At 41.1% G+C, this 18,846-nt stretch overlaps 1 protein-coding gene across 4 annotated transcripts in view; it reads left to right on the top strand.

Annotated features, from left to right (window-relative positions):
- The window catches only part of ANO4 (anoctamin 4), a 428,017-nt gene that overhangs the window by 24,236 nt on the left and 384,935 nt on the right, over positions 1 to 18,846 (top strand). The window contains exons 1-2 of one of the 4 annotated variants that reach the window (XM_086712552.1): positions 8,445 to 8,719; positions 8,847 to 9,015. The exons of the other annotated variants lie outside the window; for them this stretch is intronic. The gene's annotated coding sequence lies outside the window, so the exon portion shown is untranslated. Of the gene's footprint in view, positions 1 to 8,444; positions 8,720 to 8,846; positions 9,016 to 18,846 lie in introns of those variants that run through there. 4 annotated transcript variants of the gene reach the window in all.

The following is an 18,846-nucleotide window of genomic DNA, read 5'->3' as shown; positions in this document are numbered from 1 at the left end:
CAGCTATACCAGAATTTCCTGAAGATTCCACATTTTGCCAGACCTCTCTTCACACTTGTAAGGTATCTTTCTTCTGTGCAAACGGCAGGTCTGATGTGGAGGAGCTCACAAATTTTAGTCACAAAATCACTCTATACTTGTTTATTGATTGTTGTTTCCTTATGTTTAAGAATTTCACCAGACTTCTTTATTTATAATTTAAAAAAAACTATTCTCTTTTTAAAGTTTATTTATTTTGAGAGACAAAGTGCGAGTGGGGGAGGAGCAGAGAGAGACAGAAAGAGAATCCCAAGCTGGCTCCACACTGCTAGTGCAGGGCTTGAACCCATGAACCGTGAGATCATGACCTAACCTGAAGTCAGATGCTTAACCAACTGAGCCAGCCAGGCGCCCCTTTACCAAACATATTTAAAAATAACGTTTCCATTTATAAACCTCACCACTCTACAGTTCTAGAAACAACTAAAAAAACCCAGAATTCTCATTTTATTGAGCTGTTCTTACTCTTGCCACCACACTATGCTATCATCCTTTCCCTTCATTTGCATGGCTAATTGCACATTAGGTTCTCTTGATTTGACTACACTTAACCCTACCTGCCACCTTGCACAGTGAACAACCTGAGAAACTCTGCATGGTGGCCCTGGACATGGCACTCCTTCCTCATGGTAGAGGATGTTTTACTCAGGAAATAAATTGTAGCAGGTTCAGTTGGAAAAACAGTCTCTATTGTCTGGCTGGCTTTAACCATTCATCCTTCTATCCATACATCCCTCTGATCCCACTCTGTTCTGTGTACTATGATAGGTCCTCGGAGTAGAAAACTGAATAGGACATCATTCCTAGGGAGCTCAAAGTCTACAGGACGAAGTATATAAGTAAATCAAGTATTTTAATTCAGTGTAGTAAGTGCTAAGATAGAAAATTTCACATTAGGTGATCACATACACATTTTTGTTATTGAATTATTTTATCAATATACTATTAAGGTACAAATAATAGAGTATTAAAATATGCTATTCCAAAAAAATGTAACATTAAAATATATTAGTAAAAATACATTGAGTACAAAAGATGTTATTAAATTATTTCCTCAATTAAAAGAAGATCAATTGGGGAGAACCATAGGAGGAAAGTCTAGAAACTGGTTCTGTCTCAGATATTCAATGTAGGCTTGATACCCATTTTTGATGATCAAGCTTTACAATTTTCTTTACCACCAGCACATGACTTACATTTTTGGTCATTCCCTGACATCAGCTGACTCTCAGTCACTTTCTCCCATTGTATTCATATCCTAGCTGTGTGCTCATGACTCCAAAGTGCCATTGCCATATCTGATTTCCCTGCCAGGCTTTAAAGATGTATTTACAACTGCCTTCCAGAACTTTCAGCCTGGATATATCCCAGACATCTAAAAACTACACGCTACAAAAGGAACTTTCTTCTGATAGCTCTCTGAATTGAATTTCTTACTCTGTTTAATGGTGTCACAGTCTGTCCAGACTCCCAAGCCAAAAAGTCAGTGTCCTCATGCTCAACACTGTGCTGGCTATCGGCCTCCACAGCCAGCTGGCTAACACATTCATTATGTTTACCTTAGATATATCTCTAATCTAGAACATCCTCATCATCCCTATTAATACTATCTCAGCTCAAACTCTCCTCATCTCTACCTAGACTAGTACAGCAGTCTTATACCAGCCTCCCTACATCTTAATTCTTCCATGTCCACAAGGTTCACTTTTCCAAATTTATCTCTTTGTCTCTCTTTCTGTCTTCCTCCCTCCCTCTATTACTACCCTCCCCTGCCACCCATGAAAACCTCTGTTGCCTCCCCATTGGCAACAGAATAAAGTCTAAACGCTTCATATATGGTACTTGAGGGTCTTCCTAACTGGCTTTAACTGACCCCCTAACATCTCACCACTGTCTTCAGATGTATCCACACAGTAGTTATACATAATTCTTTACTGTTCCATTAAGATCCTGATTTTGCACATGCTGTGCCATCTGAGTGGATACCCTTCCTTACACTCTCCTAGAAATTTTTTTCTTCAAACCTACCTAAGAGGTGACTTCCTCTGTGAGTTCTTTTCCTTTTCCCCTCAGCATATTTAATTATTCTTTCCATTTCCATTGGCAATTCCTATTGACATCTTGAATTCTGCTCTTGTTAGACTGCAAAATAGTTTTCTTTTCATGTATGGCTGGCCAACTATATGTAAAGTTCTTGAATTGAGAATTAGTGTCTTAATTATGTATTTGTTTGGTCAGTGTAGAGCCTTAAATATAGTTAGCATATTTTCTATGACCATTTCAACTGCAGATTAGACAGTTGAAGAGAGAATTAGGCCTAGAAGATAGAGCCGAAGGAATTACCCCCAAGTGCAGGATAGAGAGATAGGAGGTAGGAAAAACAAGAAAGAGGAGGTTGAAATAGAATGAGAAAGTCCAATATAAATTTAATAGAAATCCTGTTTTGGATTAAGAGAATAGAAAGAATGGAGAGAGATAGAATATTTAAAAAAAAGAAAATGAGAATTTTCCAGAATTGATTCAAGAAACACAATGAGTGCCAAGCAGAATAAGTAAAACTAAATCCACATATTATAAACATATCATGGTGAGTCAGCAAAACACAAAGAGAAAAATATTAGAATTCTAAGGGAAAAAAACAGATTTCCTGCAAATGAGAAATAAACTGAGGATAAACTTTCCAATAATAATGATAAATGCCAGAAGACAGTGGACTGGTATCTTAAAAGTGCTGAAGGAATAACAGTCAGTTCAGAATTCTAAGTCCAGTTAAGTGATTATTGAAGAAGGAGGTCAGCATAAGAACATTTTTGGGAAAAGATTAGGAAAGTGTACCCAGTGCACACCTACTGAAATAATGACTGAAAAGTCTATTTTGGAAAAGAAGGAAACTGAACCTAGAAGAAAGGACTAAGATGAAAGAAATAAGGGGAAAATGCATATATACATATATACGTATATATGTAAATATCTATATCTATCTATATCTATATCTATATCTATATCTATATCTATACATATTTGTGTTTTTTTAATTCCAAAAGATACCTCTAGAACCTCTTGAATAGTTTTTAACCAAAAATGATTTTACCTCATGGTGGACATTTGGCAATTTCAGGAGATATTTTTGGTTGACACAAGTGGGCAGGAGGTATGACAGACATCCAGTGGGTAGAGGCCAGGAATGCTGCTAAGCATCCTGCAGTGCATGTGACATGGTCCCGAACTCATTGTTTCATGTTCACCACTAATTCTTAATGCTACTTTCTCCCTTGGAGTTTCTCTTCCTGTGTGTTACACCTTGTCCTAGCAGTGGGCCCTGCCTTTGTGGCATTTCCAGGGCTCTGTTGTCTCTGCTCTATCTGGGCCTATCCTTGATAAAGTATGCCTTTGGCATTTTTGATTTTCCCTTTTCCATATTTCTTTGTGTCTTTTAACTATTCCTAAATCTTATCTCATGCCAAACCTAGACCTTTTCTCTTTTTGTTCCTTTGTATCAGTTTTTCACCCTTGGCATTATCGACATTTTAGAGTTGAGTAATTCTTTGCTGTGGGGCTGTCCTGTGCACTGTAGATGTTTAGCAGCATCGCTGGCCTCTACTCAAATGGCTGCTAGTTGTGACAACCAAAAATATCTCCAAACATTGCCAAATGTCCCCGGATGGAGGGTGCAAAATTGCCCCCAGTTAAGAACCACTGATTTACACCAATTAATCTGGTCCTGTTCTCTGGAGTTCTGCTTAGTAGGAGTATTCTGATAACCTAATTGTTGAGAATGTGTTTGTAGGTTATAATGACTTTTAGCTTATATTTAACAAGACCCTTTTGCGAACTGTATCCTAGTCAGAAGCATGGAGGGGATTTCCTTCCAAAGAGGGAGATTTACCCCCAAGTTTAAGGTGACACCTTTGTACTTGGCTACTGGCTCCCAGTTTGCAGTCCTCTGAGATTATGTCATAAATCAGAACTTTTCCATTTTTGTCCAAGACCATTGGTAATCTCGCTTCACACACAGGAATAAGCAAGAACTCATTCCTTGTGTGTTGTGGCCTCCTTCTTCCCCTCTTATGTTATGCCACTTTCCCCCTAGTAGTCTCCTGGTAGAGTTGGGTCTTAGAAAGAGATTCTTAATGAATTCCAAACACTCCTTATGGATTTTAAATATGTTCCTCATTTGTGAAAGGAAAGAAAGATGTGAAATGACTATTTTCTGTTTCAGATTGGTGATCATTTCCCAAGAGTCTTGCTTTTACCTGTGTACCTATAATCTAAGCACAGCACTATGTCTTGCTATAGGATGGAAGGTGTTCTCTTACCTTTCCCAGTGACCTCGTGGGGCTTACCAGTGCTTCTGTATGTGTGAGCTCTGAAAACTTGAGATATGACAAACTATGGTGATGCCAAGGATTTGCCTGAAGATGTAGAGTACTTTAGAAGAGCTCTCTATTTAATAGCATGAATTTAATTTCTTTCAACAAATTGTGACCAGATACATTCAGAATTGATGCTGAAAGAAACAGGGGCGTTCTAAATTTCAGAGGTAAGGTGCCACAAAAAGTGACCCTGCAACTTGAGCTACTGGTATGACCATGAGAGTAATCTGATGCAGCTGGGACATCAGTGGTCTCCCTTTTAGAGATGCCCAGAAGTGCTCACTGGCCTGCCCCTGCTTGCATACTGTGTGCCCAGTCAGTCTAAAGCCAAAATGTCTGCTTGAGTGTTAGCCCAGCTCAATTCATGGTACAGAGTAATGGGAGGACATCTACAAAAAACAGGACAATATAGATTAGACACCAGTTTCTAAGCTATTATATTTTGAAAAGGTGAAGGAGGTCAAAAGAAAGGAAAGAACAAAAGAAGGAAAGAAAGAGGATTTCTCGTGCACAACATAGAGTTGGGTCTTATGTTTTTATCCATTCTGACAATCTGTCTTTTAAGTGATATAGTAGACCATTCACATTTAAAATGATTATTGATATAGTTGGATTAATATCTACCATGTTTATAGCTGCTTTCTAGTCATTGCATTTGTTCATTGTTTCTTTTTTCTCCCTTTTTCTGCCATCTCTGGCTTTAATTGAATTTCTTATATGATTTTTTTTTTTATTTTAGAGAGAGAGAGCGAGAGAGCATGCAAGTGGGGGAGAGTAGCAGAGGGAGAGAGACAGAATCTTAAGCAGGCTCCAGGCCCAGCACAGAGCCCAGCACAGATGTGGGGCTCGATTCCATGACTGTGGAACGATGATTTGAGCTGAAATCAAGAAACGGATGCTCATCTGACTGACTGAGCCACCAAGCACCCCACCATATGAATCTTTTTTAGTGGAATGGGAATCTACCTGCTTCTCTCTCTGCCTTAACAGTCTTTCCTTTTGTTAAAATGTCCCTGAAGAAGTGTTTTAACTTTAATCTTAAGCTATGGAAAAAATTTCCTGGTAAGGTTTATATGAAATGTGGGTCTGATGGTTAACCTACTTAAGTTGGGTAGTTATAACAAGTAAAATCACTTGTTCTGGCCTTTTGGAAGGTGATGTGAATACTGGCTGGATAGAGGATGTCACAGAAAAAGAGCAGCCATTTGAGTAGAGGTTGTTTAGGTGAGGGACCAGTGTTTTAGGCAGTGGGCAGTGTACAGATTCCAGGGCAGCTGGGAGTAGCTGTATCCTTCATATTCAAGGTTGAGTCCAGAATGCATTATCCACAGAGATACTCTTGAATGTGGTAGTTGGGTTCTCTTGGGCTATTACTCTGGTATTTCCAGGGTTTTTGTTTGTTTGTTTTTTGTTTGTTTGTTTTTGGCATTCCATGAGCTAATTGACATTTGTGATCAGGTCCAGAACCTTAACCACCACGTATATGCCACTTCTCCGAGAAAAACTGACATCATTTGGGGACCACCTGCACTTTAGAACAAAGAGGATCATCGGAAATGTTCATTTGACAAGAGAATTGGCTAAGATAAATAAATCACTGAACTTCCTTCAAGTTTCCTAATTTCCCTTCGTTCTCTTAAATTTGGCTATATTGTTCTTTTCAGAATTCAAGGCCATATCCATCATTTAATTTGTGATTCTAGCACAATCCTGTTAATTCCTTCTCTGCGTGTGGTGGTTATTTAGCTTTAGAAGATTGAAGACACCAGTGAATCAGGGAATGATTAATGGCACATGAGGACAAAGTCAATTAAATGATGCAGCTCTGAAGTTACTGGAGGATTTCTGATACAAGAAATTGAAAAGCTTGATTTAAAGCTGTATTAAATCTGATTTATAAAGAATGATCTATTTTAGAATCAAAGGCATTCAGATACTTGAATAAAGTCATCCATTCATCTAGTTATCTAAACTCTTGCTACTCAAAGTGTGGTCCTCAAGAGATAAGAGGGCTTGACTGAAATTGAGAAATATAATTCAAAAGGAGTGGGTGTGATGGACATTTTAGAGATAGCTTCAGTGGGGCTTGTGATTAATGGATGTGGTATGTGAGTGAGTGGAGATCCCAAGTATTTCCATAAGGTCAAAATATGATGAAGCTTTATGGTTTAGACCAGTGGTTTTTAAACTTTAATGTGAATAAAAATCACCTAGAGATCTTGTTAAACTGCAGATCCTCATTTAGGAGGGGTGTGTGTGGCATGAGATTCTGCATTTCTAACAAGTTCCTGTGTGGTGGTTGTGGAGCTTGGAATGTAGTGTGAGATGCAGATAACAATATTATACCGAAGAATGTATGGTTACCAGCAGGCGGATACTATGGAGGAAAGTGATCTTAAAGATCGTTGGTAGTATTGTTTTGATGAAAACATGCTTCTGAGTTCCCAAAAGAGCACTCTGCAAAAACATTTGCCTTACCACCAGCTGTAAGTGGAAGGTCTGCTTGTGATGGGAAAATTATTATTTATACCTCTGAGGTATAAATGTTCTAATTTTTTCATATACATTGTTTAGATACTAAAAATCAAACAAAAAACCCAACAACCATGGTATTGACTTGGGAGGGAGCTTAGTTATCTTGATTTGGGTTCCCTGGGAAATAGATTCTGAGCCAGAGATGTACATGTAAGAAATTTATTGGGGAGAGCCCTTGGGATCAATGTGTATGTGTGTATGTGGTTGGTGGGGGAAGGGGGGGTTGATGGAAAGATGGAGGATTAGGCAGAGAGAGGATCTGGGCTGTGACGATGTACAACAGCCTCAGGCCATCACAAAAGGGAAATGCAGAGCTGGGATGTCCCTTAAAAATTGTCCCACCATGGGGTTTTTGGAGCCTCCCATCATGGCCTGAATGTAACCTGCTACAGGGAAGGTGGGGAATGACCTGGAGAAATTCTCTTTGAGGGCAAGGCCCAGAGGGAGACTCAGCTGAGAGCCATAAAGCACTTAACACTAGCAGCAGCTGGGAGAGTGACATGGCGTAGGCTAGCATCCACCACGTTGGCTAGTTGAAATGAAGTTGGGAAGAGGATATAAATGGGAAGGCGAGGTGGAGGAACCCTGGAACTCTCAAGCCCCGGGAAGGGTAAGTCTCCTTAGACCTTGGTGGGGAAGGGGACGAGATAACTGGCTACTTGTTTGAGTGCTGAGTTGAAGTTGGTTAGGAGTTTTGAGATATGGCTCATCAGAGTTCATCCAGCAAGTTTGTGGACACAGGGAGACTTGTAAATCATTTTAAAAGCCAAGACCCAGGTAGAGGGGTCGGGGCTCAGTTCTGTGGATAAAGACGTCGAGCATCTGGGCAGGTTTTCTGAGCACCTGGATTCAGATTCACTTTGTTATGAGTTCACCTTGTTATGAGGGTATATGTTTGGAAACTTTGTACAGTTTTTGTCTTTTTCAGGAAAATGACTCAGCTGACTTAAGGTTGTAATTGGAGACTGGGAGAGTTGGCTGTTCTTTTCTCATCAGAAGCAGTGATTCATATTCATTTATTCAACAGTTGTTCATCGAGTGCCTACCACGTGCCAAGCACTGCATCAGGTGCTGGGTATACTGTGCTGAACCCAGATAGGGTCCCTTTCTTTATGGAATGATAGTGATGCAGGCTAGTGGATGCAACAGATATTAAAGAATCACACAAATAACATTTGGTTAGCTCAGTGAAAGAAAAAAACCCACTAATTAGGGATTTCTCGCGGGCGGTGCTGGCTGGGTGCAGCGCAGCGCTAGCCCGTGTTCAGGCAGCGTGGGCGACATCGGGGGCTCGGGGACTCGGTGGTGGCTGCGGCGGGCTAGCTGCGGGGAAGCGTGGCGTGGGCGGCACGGAGGGCTCCGCGGGGGAGGCTGCGGCGGCGGCGGAGGCGGAGGCAGGCGCCCGAGCGCAGCGCACCCTGCAGGGCCACCGAGGGCGAGCCCGGCCACCTGGCGGCGCAGTTGGATCCCAGCTCCTGCAGCGGGTGCTGCGCCTACTGGCCCCAAACAAACAAAACCGAAACCTTACTAGGAAGTCTATCAAGAGGGTGTTTACTTTAGATTTTGGAAACGGGTGCAGTCTCTGTGGCAGCAGGTTGAGCGCCATCTCCAGGATGCGTTGGAACTGGTGGAAATTATAGCGGGAATATGGAGACCAAAGACCTGGCTTCTCTCCCACGCTGTCACGTATGACCTACCTTCCCACGAAGGGCTTGACCTCTTTGAGCCTTGACTTCATCTGTGCAACGGTGCTCTTATGAGACTCAAATGAGGTACGGTAGACAAAAGTGTTTAAAATCCGAAAACGTGAGTGAAAGCTGCTCTTAATTACTCTGGCCCATTGATTCCTTCTCTTCTCTCTTTTAAAAAATTTTAAAAATGCTTATTTATATTTGACAGAGACACAACAGAGTGTGTGAGCAGGAGGAGGGCAGAGAGAGGGAGACAGAATCTGAAGTGGGCTCCAGGCTCTGAGCTGTCAGTGCAGAGCAGATGCGTGGCTGAACTCACCAAGGGTGAGATCATGATCTGAGCTGAAGTCTGACACTCAACCAACTGAGCCACCCAGGTGCCCCTTTTCTTTCTTCTCTTACCTGGCTCCTCACTTCTCCTGGGGTGTGCTTGGATGCAGAGTTTGATGGGTTGTAAAATGCTATTTAGCTACTTTCTTGGAACTTGTGGCTTTTTTTTTTTGACTCTTACCTAAAGTGAGAAATGCTTTTGTATTGTGATCTCCCCCTCCCCCCATCTCCCGTGAAAAATGTTACAGAAAATACTTAGCCTTATTTGTCATAAGCTCAGGTGTTTTTCATTCCATTCGTCCCCCAAAAAGTGCTCATCAATATCCATTAAAGTGATGTTATTGCCTACTAATGAGTTACAACTTCTACATTGAATAATATTATTATCTTGAATCCTTCTGAAACAATATAGGGATCGTAGGAAAATTTTTTTCTGGGGTATGTGTGAGGTCTATTGTACAAAGAAATTATTTCTTTCTGAAGACTGGTTAATAATGTACCTTCAATCCTGTATGATGCCTGTGGCAAGGGGACTGTCTCAAAGTTGGATGCCTCAGAGGGGCTCTATGTTCCCTGAAGTTTCCAACAGTGTTGAGTCAACAAAGAACTGTGGCAAAGAATCTTGTTTCAGTTGACCATTACCACAATAATACTGTATATCAAGCAACTGTAAAACTTCAGTGGCATATGATGCTAAGCATTTACTTGTGCATCTGGGATTCGGTGGCTCGGTTGATCTGGGTGGGCCTCATTCAGTGTCTTGAAGGGCTATTGGCTGATCCAGGCTGGCCTGAGCTGGATCAGCTGGATGATTCTGTTCTGCTCCACAAGTATTTTATCCTCCAGTAGGTTAGCCCTGGAATGCAGTCATGCAAGAGAAAGCTTTGCAGGCAAGCTTATGCTGGCAACATACTTGCTCATATCCCATTGACCAAACCATGCTAAATGGCTGAGCCCAGTTAAGGACGGGGCAGAATGTCTGTCATTGGGAGGCACTGCAAAGTTACATAGCAAAAGGATGTGGACTTAGGGAAGGGTAAAGAATTAGAGCCAATGACACCATTTGTCACGGTTGATCTCACACACATTGTTTCCTGGACTCAAAGGAGGCTTTTTTTCTCAAGTAGGTCTTAGATCTCAGTCCGTGGGGCTGAGCTAGCGATATTTGAGAGAGACACCATGCTGTCCTCCTCATACCCTGGTTATTTTGTCCTCCTTTTACCTAAACTTCCTTGTAGAAGCTCCTCCTTTCCAGTGCCACCTTAAGAAAGTAGATGCTTGAAGATTGCATGTTCTGCCAACATGAAATGTGCCTGGGGCCGAGTCCTAGCTGTGGGCATAACAGATTAATCTACAATGCACACCACTGTTTTTGCTCATTTTCCCCAGTTCTTCCTAGGAAGATATTTATGCTATTGTATTGTGGTATTTTGAGCTGATTTAAGAAATTAGGGATCTCAATGAGAGATTCTAATGAGCAAAGCTGCCAATAGTGTATGTCGAAATACTGTCTTTTGTCTCCAATTTTTCCTGAGACTTCATTCTGAATTTCTTGCTGTCTACTGGACATCTTTACCTTCATGTTTCCACAAACACCTGTCTAAACCACTTCCTGTTTCAACAAAATTCATCACTCTCCATCCTGTTTCCAAAGAGTAAAAAGTCCTCTTTAACCCCTCATTTACAGTCATGATCTGCCAGTTGTTCTTTCATGAATAATAATGCAGGCATCATTATTCAATCAGACACAATATTGTTCTTGGATCACTTATGGACCAGGTTCCCTGTTAAGCACCAGGGATGTAGGAGTCACTAAGACAGGACTCCTCTTTGAAGCACAGCATCAGTTCAGAAGGAGGTGAATTGTCAACACATAGTCCATGATCTGACATAGCACTATGAACAAAATTTCTTCCATTTTTTCCCATATTGTTCACTAATTCTTGCTCATTCTGCCTCAGAAATGTACCTCAAATCTACCCTTTTCTCTTCACTCTTGTCACTTTCCTTGCCATGGATTGAAGCTCTCTTGACTGGGACAGTAGCCTCCTGGATGGCCTCCTGGCCTTGACTCTCTTCTCAATCTGTTCTCTTTCCCCAGCTACTGATTATCATTGGCTAAAACATTGATCCCAACATTCCATTACTTGACTTGAAAACCATCAGTGGATTTTGTATTTCTACAATAAGTACAACATGGAATTATATCATATAACCCAGCAATTCCACTCCTAGGTACATATCCAAAATTGAAAACTGGTGTTCAAACAAAAACTTGTACAACAATGCTCACAGCAAAATATTCACAATAGCCAAAAGGTGTAAACAGTCCAAATGTCAATTTACTGATGGATAAGCAAAATATGGTATACTCATACAATGGAACATTATTCAGCCATAAAAAATAATTAAGTACTGATATATGCTACAACATAGATGAGCCTTGAAAACATTGTGCTAAAAACAAAAGAAGCTGAACACAAGAGGCCATATATTTTATGATGCCATTTATGTGAAATATTCAGAATAGGCAAATCTGTAGGGACAGAAAGATGATTAGTGGTTGTCAGGGACTGCGGGGAAGGGGAAAATGAGGAGTGATTCCTTAATGTATATAGGGTTTCCTTTTGGAGGGCTGAGAGTTTTCTGGAACTGGATAGTATGGTTGCACAAAATTATGAATATACTAAATGTTTCTAATGATAAATCTATTGTAATAATAAATTTAAAAAATGCAAAGTATCGGTGGTCCCTGACCACTGATAATTTGAGTCTGAATTTTAGAGTGTGGGGTTTAAGACTCTCATGCTCTTGCCTGGCCTATCTTCTTGGCTGTGTTGCCTCCAAAGATCCTGTGTTCCAGCCCTGCTGGTGTACTGTAATGTCTTCCCGCCTTTTTATGCTGAACTCTTACCTGGAGTGCCCTGTTCTTCCTTCTTTTCTCCCTGGTAAAATTTAAAATCTGGATCAAATACCACTTCTCTGTGAGGGCTACCCCATGCTCCTTCCTCTGTTTTCCCATAGCGCCCTATTCAGACAGTTAACCACAGTGACTTCTAGTTGAGTGTATATCCTCACCCTGAGCCATGCATGAGGGGAAAATGTCTGATTTGAATCCCTATGCCTTGGACAGTAAGTGATACATCATTGCCGATCAATATTTGTCAAATTAAATGGTTTAGTTATTAAAGTCTTAGTTCTGTCCTTAAGCTAAGGCTGTATCCCTAATCCTTAATTTAAAACTTCTTTATAACAATCATAATACTTGGATTACAAGCGTCCTTGATCATCTTCATCTAATTATAATTAATAGACCTAACCTTAAATTTCTTCCCAGTTTATTGGCACCTGCTCAACACAATGATTTGTTTTCTTGGCTGTTTGAACACTCACTTTGCTCTTGCCTGCTCTCAAATTTGCTGATTTTGCAGCTGATGTACCTCCCTTCCCTATGCAGAGAAGTCTTTTGAAACCTTAACATTTAACCATTTTCCCTTTTCTGGGGAAAGTGTGACAGAGGACAAATCTTTTATTATTTTAATCTCTAACTCTTTTATCAGAGGATCATTTGGTCCTAGAATGTCAGTTTGCTAAGAGGAGTCTGAGTGGCAAAGCATGAAAAGAAATAGGGTAGTTTTCCCCACTTAATCCCAAGTCAGGGTTTCAAGTGTCATTAGTACTACTGTTAACCATTTTATGAAGCCTTAGATGCCATTTCCTTACTAAATAAAATGCAACCACAAAGATTTGAAAGTTCCATCTAAGTGATTTTGGGTATTTTACATTATCCATCTGTACTGCTAGCTTTTCTCTCCCAGTTTTATTGGGATATAATTGATGTATAACATTGCATTAGTTTAAGGTGTATGACATAAGAATTTGTTACATGTATTCTGTAGACCGCCTTTTCATTTTGTTGATGGCTTTCTTTGTGCAGAAGCTTTTAATTTGATGTAGTCCCACTTGTTTTTGCTTTTGTTGTCTTTGCAAATCCAAAAACCCAAAACGGTCATTGTCAAGACTGTTCAGGACCTTACCACCTCTCATAGTTTTTTTTCAAGAAATGTTATGGTTTGTACTCATAGCTCTGAATTTTCAACATAGTAAAGGCTATTGTAGCTAATACTTTTGAGTTGAAGATTCAGGATGAAACTGAAGGTGTCACTTTAATTTGTGCAAGAAAATTATTTTATAACGTGGTTTAGTGATGGAATAGGAATTGACCAGGAGGCCCAAAACTTAACAGGGGGCAGGAGAGCAGTTAGGTGATACCTCTTTTCACTCCACCCAACATTTGATTTCTTTTTTTTAAGTCTGTCTTGCATCTTGAGGGGAAAAAAATCGCTGTGTAAATTCAGTTGTACTACTTAGAAATATTTTCACCATTTGACTAAAACAGAATAGTAGCCAAAAAAAAAAAAAATCTGAATTTTCAATTTGGTCTTACTTACCTGCTCTGGATATTTAAGAATAAAGTAGGGATGGATGATAATACCATCATTGTGTTTTTGTAAGGATTCAAAAAGTCAATCAACTTGAAGTTCTTAGAAAGGGCTGGCACCTAATTACTGCTATTTTCATGACCATAACTCTAGTTGGGTGCTTAATTCATCTAATAATTATTGAGCACCCCTTATGCACCTGCCATTGTGTCAAATAAAATGAAAATGTAGGGTCCCTGACCCCTTTGAAGCTTCTAGAAGAGACCATTATTACATAAATTGTTATGATTCATTGGAATACACTCCTCTCTCATCACCTCCTTCCCTCACACCCCTTCTTTGTTTCGTGGCTGCTCTTTATAATACTGGGTTCTGTCCCTTTGGCCTTTTCAGGTACTTTACTTTCTTAGTTCCCCTTCTTTACAGTGAGAATATACATTCATTCATTATAAACAAAGAGACAAAACTCAATTCTCAATCTATAACGAAAATAAATTTAAAAAACCCAACAAAATAAGCAAAACCCAACTCAAAACTTGAATCCCCTCTAGCTACTGCCCAGTGTCCCAGCCAAACTTCATCCAAGAGAAAATGGAACTCCTTCTCCTCCCTCCCCTTTCTTTTTTAACCTCTTATTACTTAACTCTGTACCTGTCATCTCCCCTTACCCCTGCATGGGATATATTCTCAGGTCATCAGTGACCACCTAATTGTTAAACCCAGTAGATACTTTCCCATACTTATCTTTCCTCCTCTCTCTGTGGGATATTTCAACTCTTGGAAGATCTCCTCCTTAAAACTCATTAGCCAAGAGTTCTGTTCTACTTCTCTGTCCATCACTAGACCTTCTCCTCTGTATGTCCCTTAAAAGACAGTCTACACCAAGAGTCTGCCCTTTGCCTCCTTTTTTACTCCATTTGCCCTTCCTGGTCTGTAGCCACAATTCCTATTTCACCTGAAGCCTGTATTTTAGGCTCAAATCTCTCACCTGACCCTTTCTGACTTCTTTCTTTTTTTTTTTTTTTTTAAATTTTTTTTAACGTTTATTTATTTTTGAGACAGAGAGAGACAGAGCATGAACGGGGGAGGGTCAGAGAGAGAGGGAGACACAGAATCTGAAACAGGCTCCAGGCTCTGAGTGGTCAGCACAGAGCCTGACGCGGGGCTTGAACTCACGGACCGCGAGATCATGACCTGAGCTGAAGTCGGACGCTTAACCGACTGAGCCACCCAGGCGCCCCTCTGACTTCTTTCTTGACACATGCATATAGATGTCACACAGCACCATAACTCAGGTTAACCAAAAACCATCTTTTTGCCCCAAATTCTTATCCATCCTTTCTGTATTTTCTATCTTGTTGAATGCTCTCAGTTGTCTAAGCCAGAAAACTAGACTAATCCTAGGTTCTTTGCTCTGTCCTGTTGCCTACATTCAGGTGGTAAGTCTTGCTGAGTCTGTCTCCTCCTCATCCCCACTCTCCCTGCCTGGGTCCAAACCTTGTTACCTTTGTCTGGACCATATTTAGTCCCTGGTCTTCCTTGGATTCTCTCCAGTCCATTCTCACATGGCTGTTGCCTTAATCTTTCTAAAGTGCAAATTTTGGTTATATCACTCCATTTGTAACTTTTGTGGTTCCCAGTTGTCTAGAGAATAAAGTTCAATCTCTTTAACCCTTCATGATTGGGCCTCTGCCTGTCTGTTTTCAATCTTATCTCTGATTACTCCTATACTCTTCTTCCCCTGGTTTAGCTATGAAGGTAAGCCTGATTGTGAGGGCCTTAGTGCGGTATGCCGAGAACCTTGTCCTTATGGAGGATGGGGTCACTGCAAACTTTGCATGTGAGGAAGGTGAATTTCAGAATTGAAAGAAGCCATTGAAGGCCACAGAGTCTACTCCATTAATTCCTGATAAGTAGATGTCTATTCTCTGAACACAGATCCCTAACCTGCCCCCTGTTCTTTGTTCTCATTTATAAAATGGGAACAGTACCAGCTTTTATACAAGCATATTGTGAAGTTGAAAATTACCTTAAATTCATCAAAGAGGACCATCTCACCTTTCTCTTCCATTCCTTTTTCTTTATGGTTTATGCCACACTTTTTCCTTCCCTGTGTGTCTTTATTCATCTAGGATCTTACTCTTTTTGCTCTTTTGCACTGTCTATGTACTTCAATCAGTGCATATCTATTTTCCACTCCCTCAAGGACTATGGATTTTTGTATAAAGGAAAATAATAAAACACCCAAGAGTCCTCAGATCACATTATACCTGGGAATGTCCTAGATGAGGCTTTTATGGATCTGAGATTGATGGTTGAGGGCCTTGCCTTGGACCCTTCCTTTTTCAGCCTGGAGTTCATCTGCTCTGAAATTCTTTGTCCCAGAACTGCTCTGTTTGTGGAAAGACCCTGGCCCCAGAGTCACCTGCCCTTGTTCCTGGCTCATTCAGGATTAGAGGCAGGTTGACATTGAACTGTACTTGGAGGTGAGTTGTTAGTGCAGATGGTGACCTCAGAGTGGGATACTTGCCATGTGGTCAGTGTCTGAGAGCAGATGGGCCCTTCTTTACCAGCTGACACTTGAGTCCTCCTCAAAGGCACACCATACAAGTGGAGCGAGTGGGTCTGGAGCCGGCAAGACAAGGAGGCAGATGCCAGCATTCTAACAGTCCTATCTGGAGAGAGCTGTAGGGTATGTGCCCTTAGGGGCAGGTCAAGAATTGTTTCCTCACAGATAAGTTACTCTTCTAAATTTTGTGACTCATGACAGCTACCACGTCCATCCCTGTAAGTAGTTCACCACGTGCTTTCACATGCATGCTCTTCTTTGATGTTCACATTGACACTATAAGGCATGTATTAGTTTCCTATAATTGCTGCAACAAATTGCCACAAACTTAATGGCATAAAATAACAGAAATTTGTTCTCTCACAATTCTGGAGGCCGGAAAATTGAAATCAGTATACCAGTAGGACTGGACTCTGTCCAGAAACTCTAGGGAAGAACTTTTCTTTCCTCTTCCAGCTTCTGGTGACTCCCCTTTGTTTGTGACAGCATTACTCCAGTCCCTGGCTGCAAATGACCTTCTCTGGGTGTGTCTTCCCCTTCTCCATCTCTTATAAGGACAGCTGTCATTGGATTTAGGGTCCATTCTAATCCAGGATGAGTTCATCTCAAGATCCTTACCTTCATCATATCTGCAAAGACCTTTATTCCAAGTAAGGTCACATTCTGAGGTTCTAGGTAAACGTATATTTTAGGGGGCACTATTCAACTTACTATAATTATATATTAGTATACTCTCTTGAGGATGGGGAAACTTAAAGAGGGTGTTTTTCAAAAATTTTCTTTAATGTTCACTTATTTTTGAGAGAGAGACAGAGCACGAGCAGGTGAAGGGCAGAGAGAGAGAGACAACAGAATCTGAAGCAGGCTCCAGGCTCTGAGCTATCAGTACTGAGCCCGAAGTGGGGCTTGAACCTACGTACTGTGATATCATGACCTGAATTGAAGTTGCATGCTTAACCAATTGAGCCACCCAGGCACCTCTTAAAGAGGGTGTTTTTGGTCAGAGACATTGGAGCATGTTAAGTCTTTGGACAACAGATCTCTTCTTTCCACTGGGTCTTACTAGTCCTCAGTCTCTCCAAACGTGGGCATCTGTATGCAGTGGGGGTACTGCTTTCATTCTGTGTATTGAGAACCTACTGCCTGCTTTGTGAAATGCATATATCTTTGTCAAATTAAGAACAGACTAATTTAAGAGCTTTTTAAAATTTGGCTGAGACCAGAATGAGGAGAGAATGAGTTCATAATGGATTCCTCTGTCTTGGCTCAGTTGTTTTTCTCCCCTGCTTCTTCTCTTTCCCACATCTTTTATAGGGCTACCAGGAGGGGCTGGGCAGAGCCTACCTAAGGTTTGTGGTCAGTGTGGCTGAGCTGACTCGATGAGGACATGTGACCACTTCACTGTGGCTAGGGTTTTTTTTTTTTTTTGTCCCTGGACAAAAGGCACTTAAATTTCATACCTGACGCTTGAAAGGAAATGTAAATATAAACAATGTTTTCTGTCTCTCTGTACATTTCTTAGGAGGGCCAGATGAAACTGTGATGGAGGTCAAAGTTGTGATGTGCTTTTCTTGAGCTCATTTGCCCAGGGACCACCCCAGCATCCTGCCGTTTTTCAGGACCTCTCTCGTGGGACACTGCCGCATATTCCCAAAGTGTTCCCTTGTCTGCCCCCCTTATAAAGACTCTGTGGTCCCATGTGCCATTTCTTCAAGGATTTTTGTCTTGCTTTTATTTAAATACTTTATTATGAAATATTCCAGATATGAGAAAATGCATTAAAATATGAAACACACCTGCCACTTACCTGAAGACCTCAATATTGCTGGTGCATTTGAAGCTCTCATGTTCCTTTCCTTTCCTCCCAGAAGCAACCGCTATTCTGAATTTGGGGTTTGTCATTGCCATGTATTTCTTTATACTGTTCTGCCATTGCCTCTGTCCCTACGTGACACAAAATCTTGTTCCCAAGGGAATGCAGAGTTTCTTTGGGCTTTGAAGAAGGCCATTGGTGATGTTTAGGTGGGAGATAAGTTGCTAATATTTATTTGGTACCTATTGTGTACCAGGTTCTGTTTCAGGTGTCTTCCATGCACTCATGACACTGACCGCATTGACGTCAACCATCAGCATTTGGAGTTGTTCTCCTTATTTTGCAGCCATGGACACCAGGAACCGAGATGGGAAGTAGTTGCCTGTCCAAGTTTAACCGTTAATACCTACCTGATGGCACCATGTTTTCCCTCAAATTGCTGCTCCTCTCTTAATACAGGGTGCTAGTTGGGAGCCTGGCTGTGTGACTCTGAATGAGTTTCCTGACCTCTCTGGTCTTTCTTCTTTTCTAAACAGATGGCTCCTGTGCCCCCTCCAGCCCTGGTACAGGAGCAACTGCTGGTGCACCCAGCATGATTCATCCTCAGTTCGTGGGTTTCAGTGCTTCATTTTAGTCATGTGGGCTTTTGTGAATTGGCCTTGAATTTTACCGTGACTTATAATAACCCCACTTCGTCCATTCATTCACCAGTCTACCCCACATTTATTGAGCATGGGCCAGGATTGGTGTTTCACCCTGACCATATGAGAGGCATACATACCCTTTAGTCACACGGCAAGCTTCCTTTCTGTGTTCTAAACGAAAGGCCTAGTAACTACCTCTTTCCTAAACTGAGGACCACCTGTTAGCATCTCAAGGAGAAAACACAGGGCGGGGACCATATTTGGGTAAGAGTGGCCTCTAAGGAGACCTAATATGTTTAGCTGTAGACTACCTCTAAACTATAGAAGGCCACCTGATACTCATGGACAGCTGGGCTAATTACCAGGTGACCATTTTTGTTCATATGCTTCCTCAGTGCATCGTTCAATCA

Source organism: Puma concolor, chromosome B4, assembly GCF_028749965.1.
Source record: "Puma concolor isolate L17-30 chromosome B4, mPumCon1.1.hap2, whole genome shotgun sequence".
Classification (NCBI taxonomy): domain Eukaryota; kingdom Metazoa; phylum Chordata; class Mammalia; order Carnivora; family Felidae; genus Puma; species Puma concolor.
Note: the sequence above shows the minus strand (reverse complement) of the source record. Positions and strands in the feature narration are given on the sequence as shown.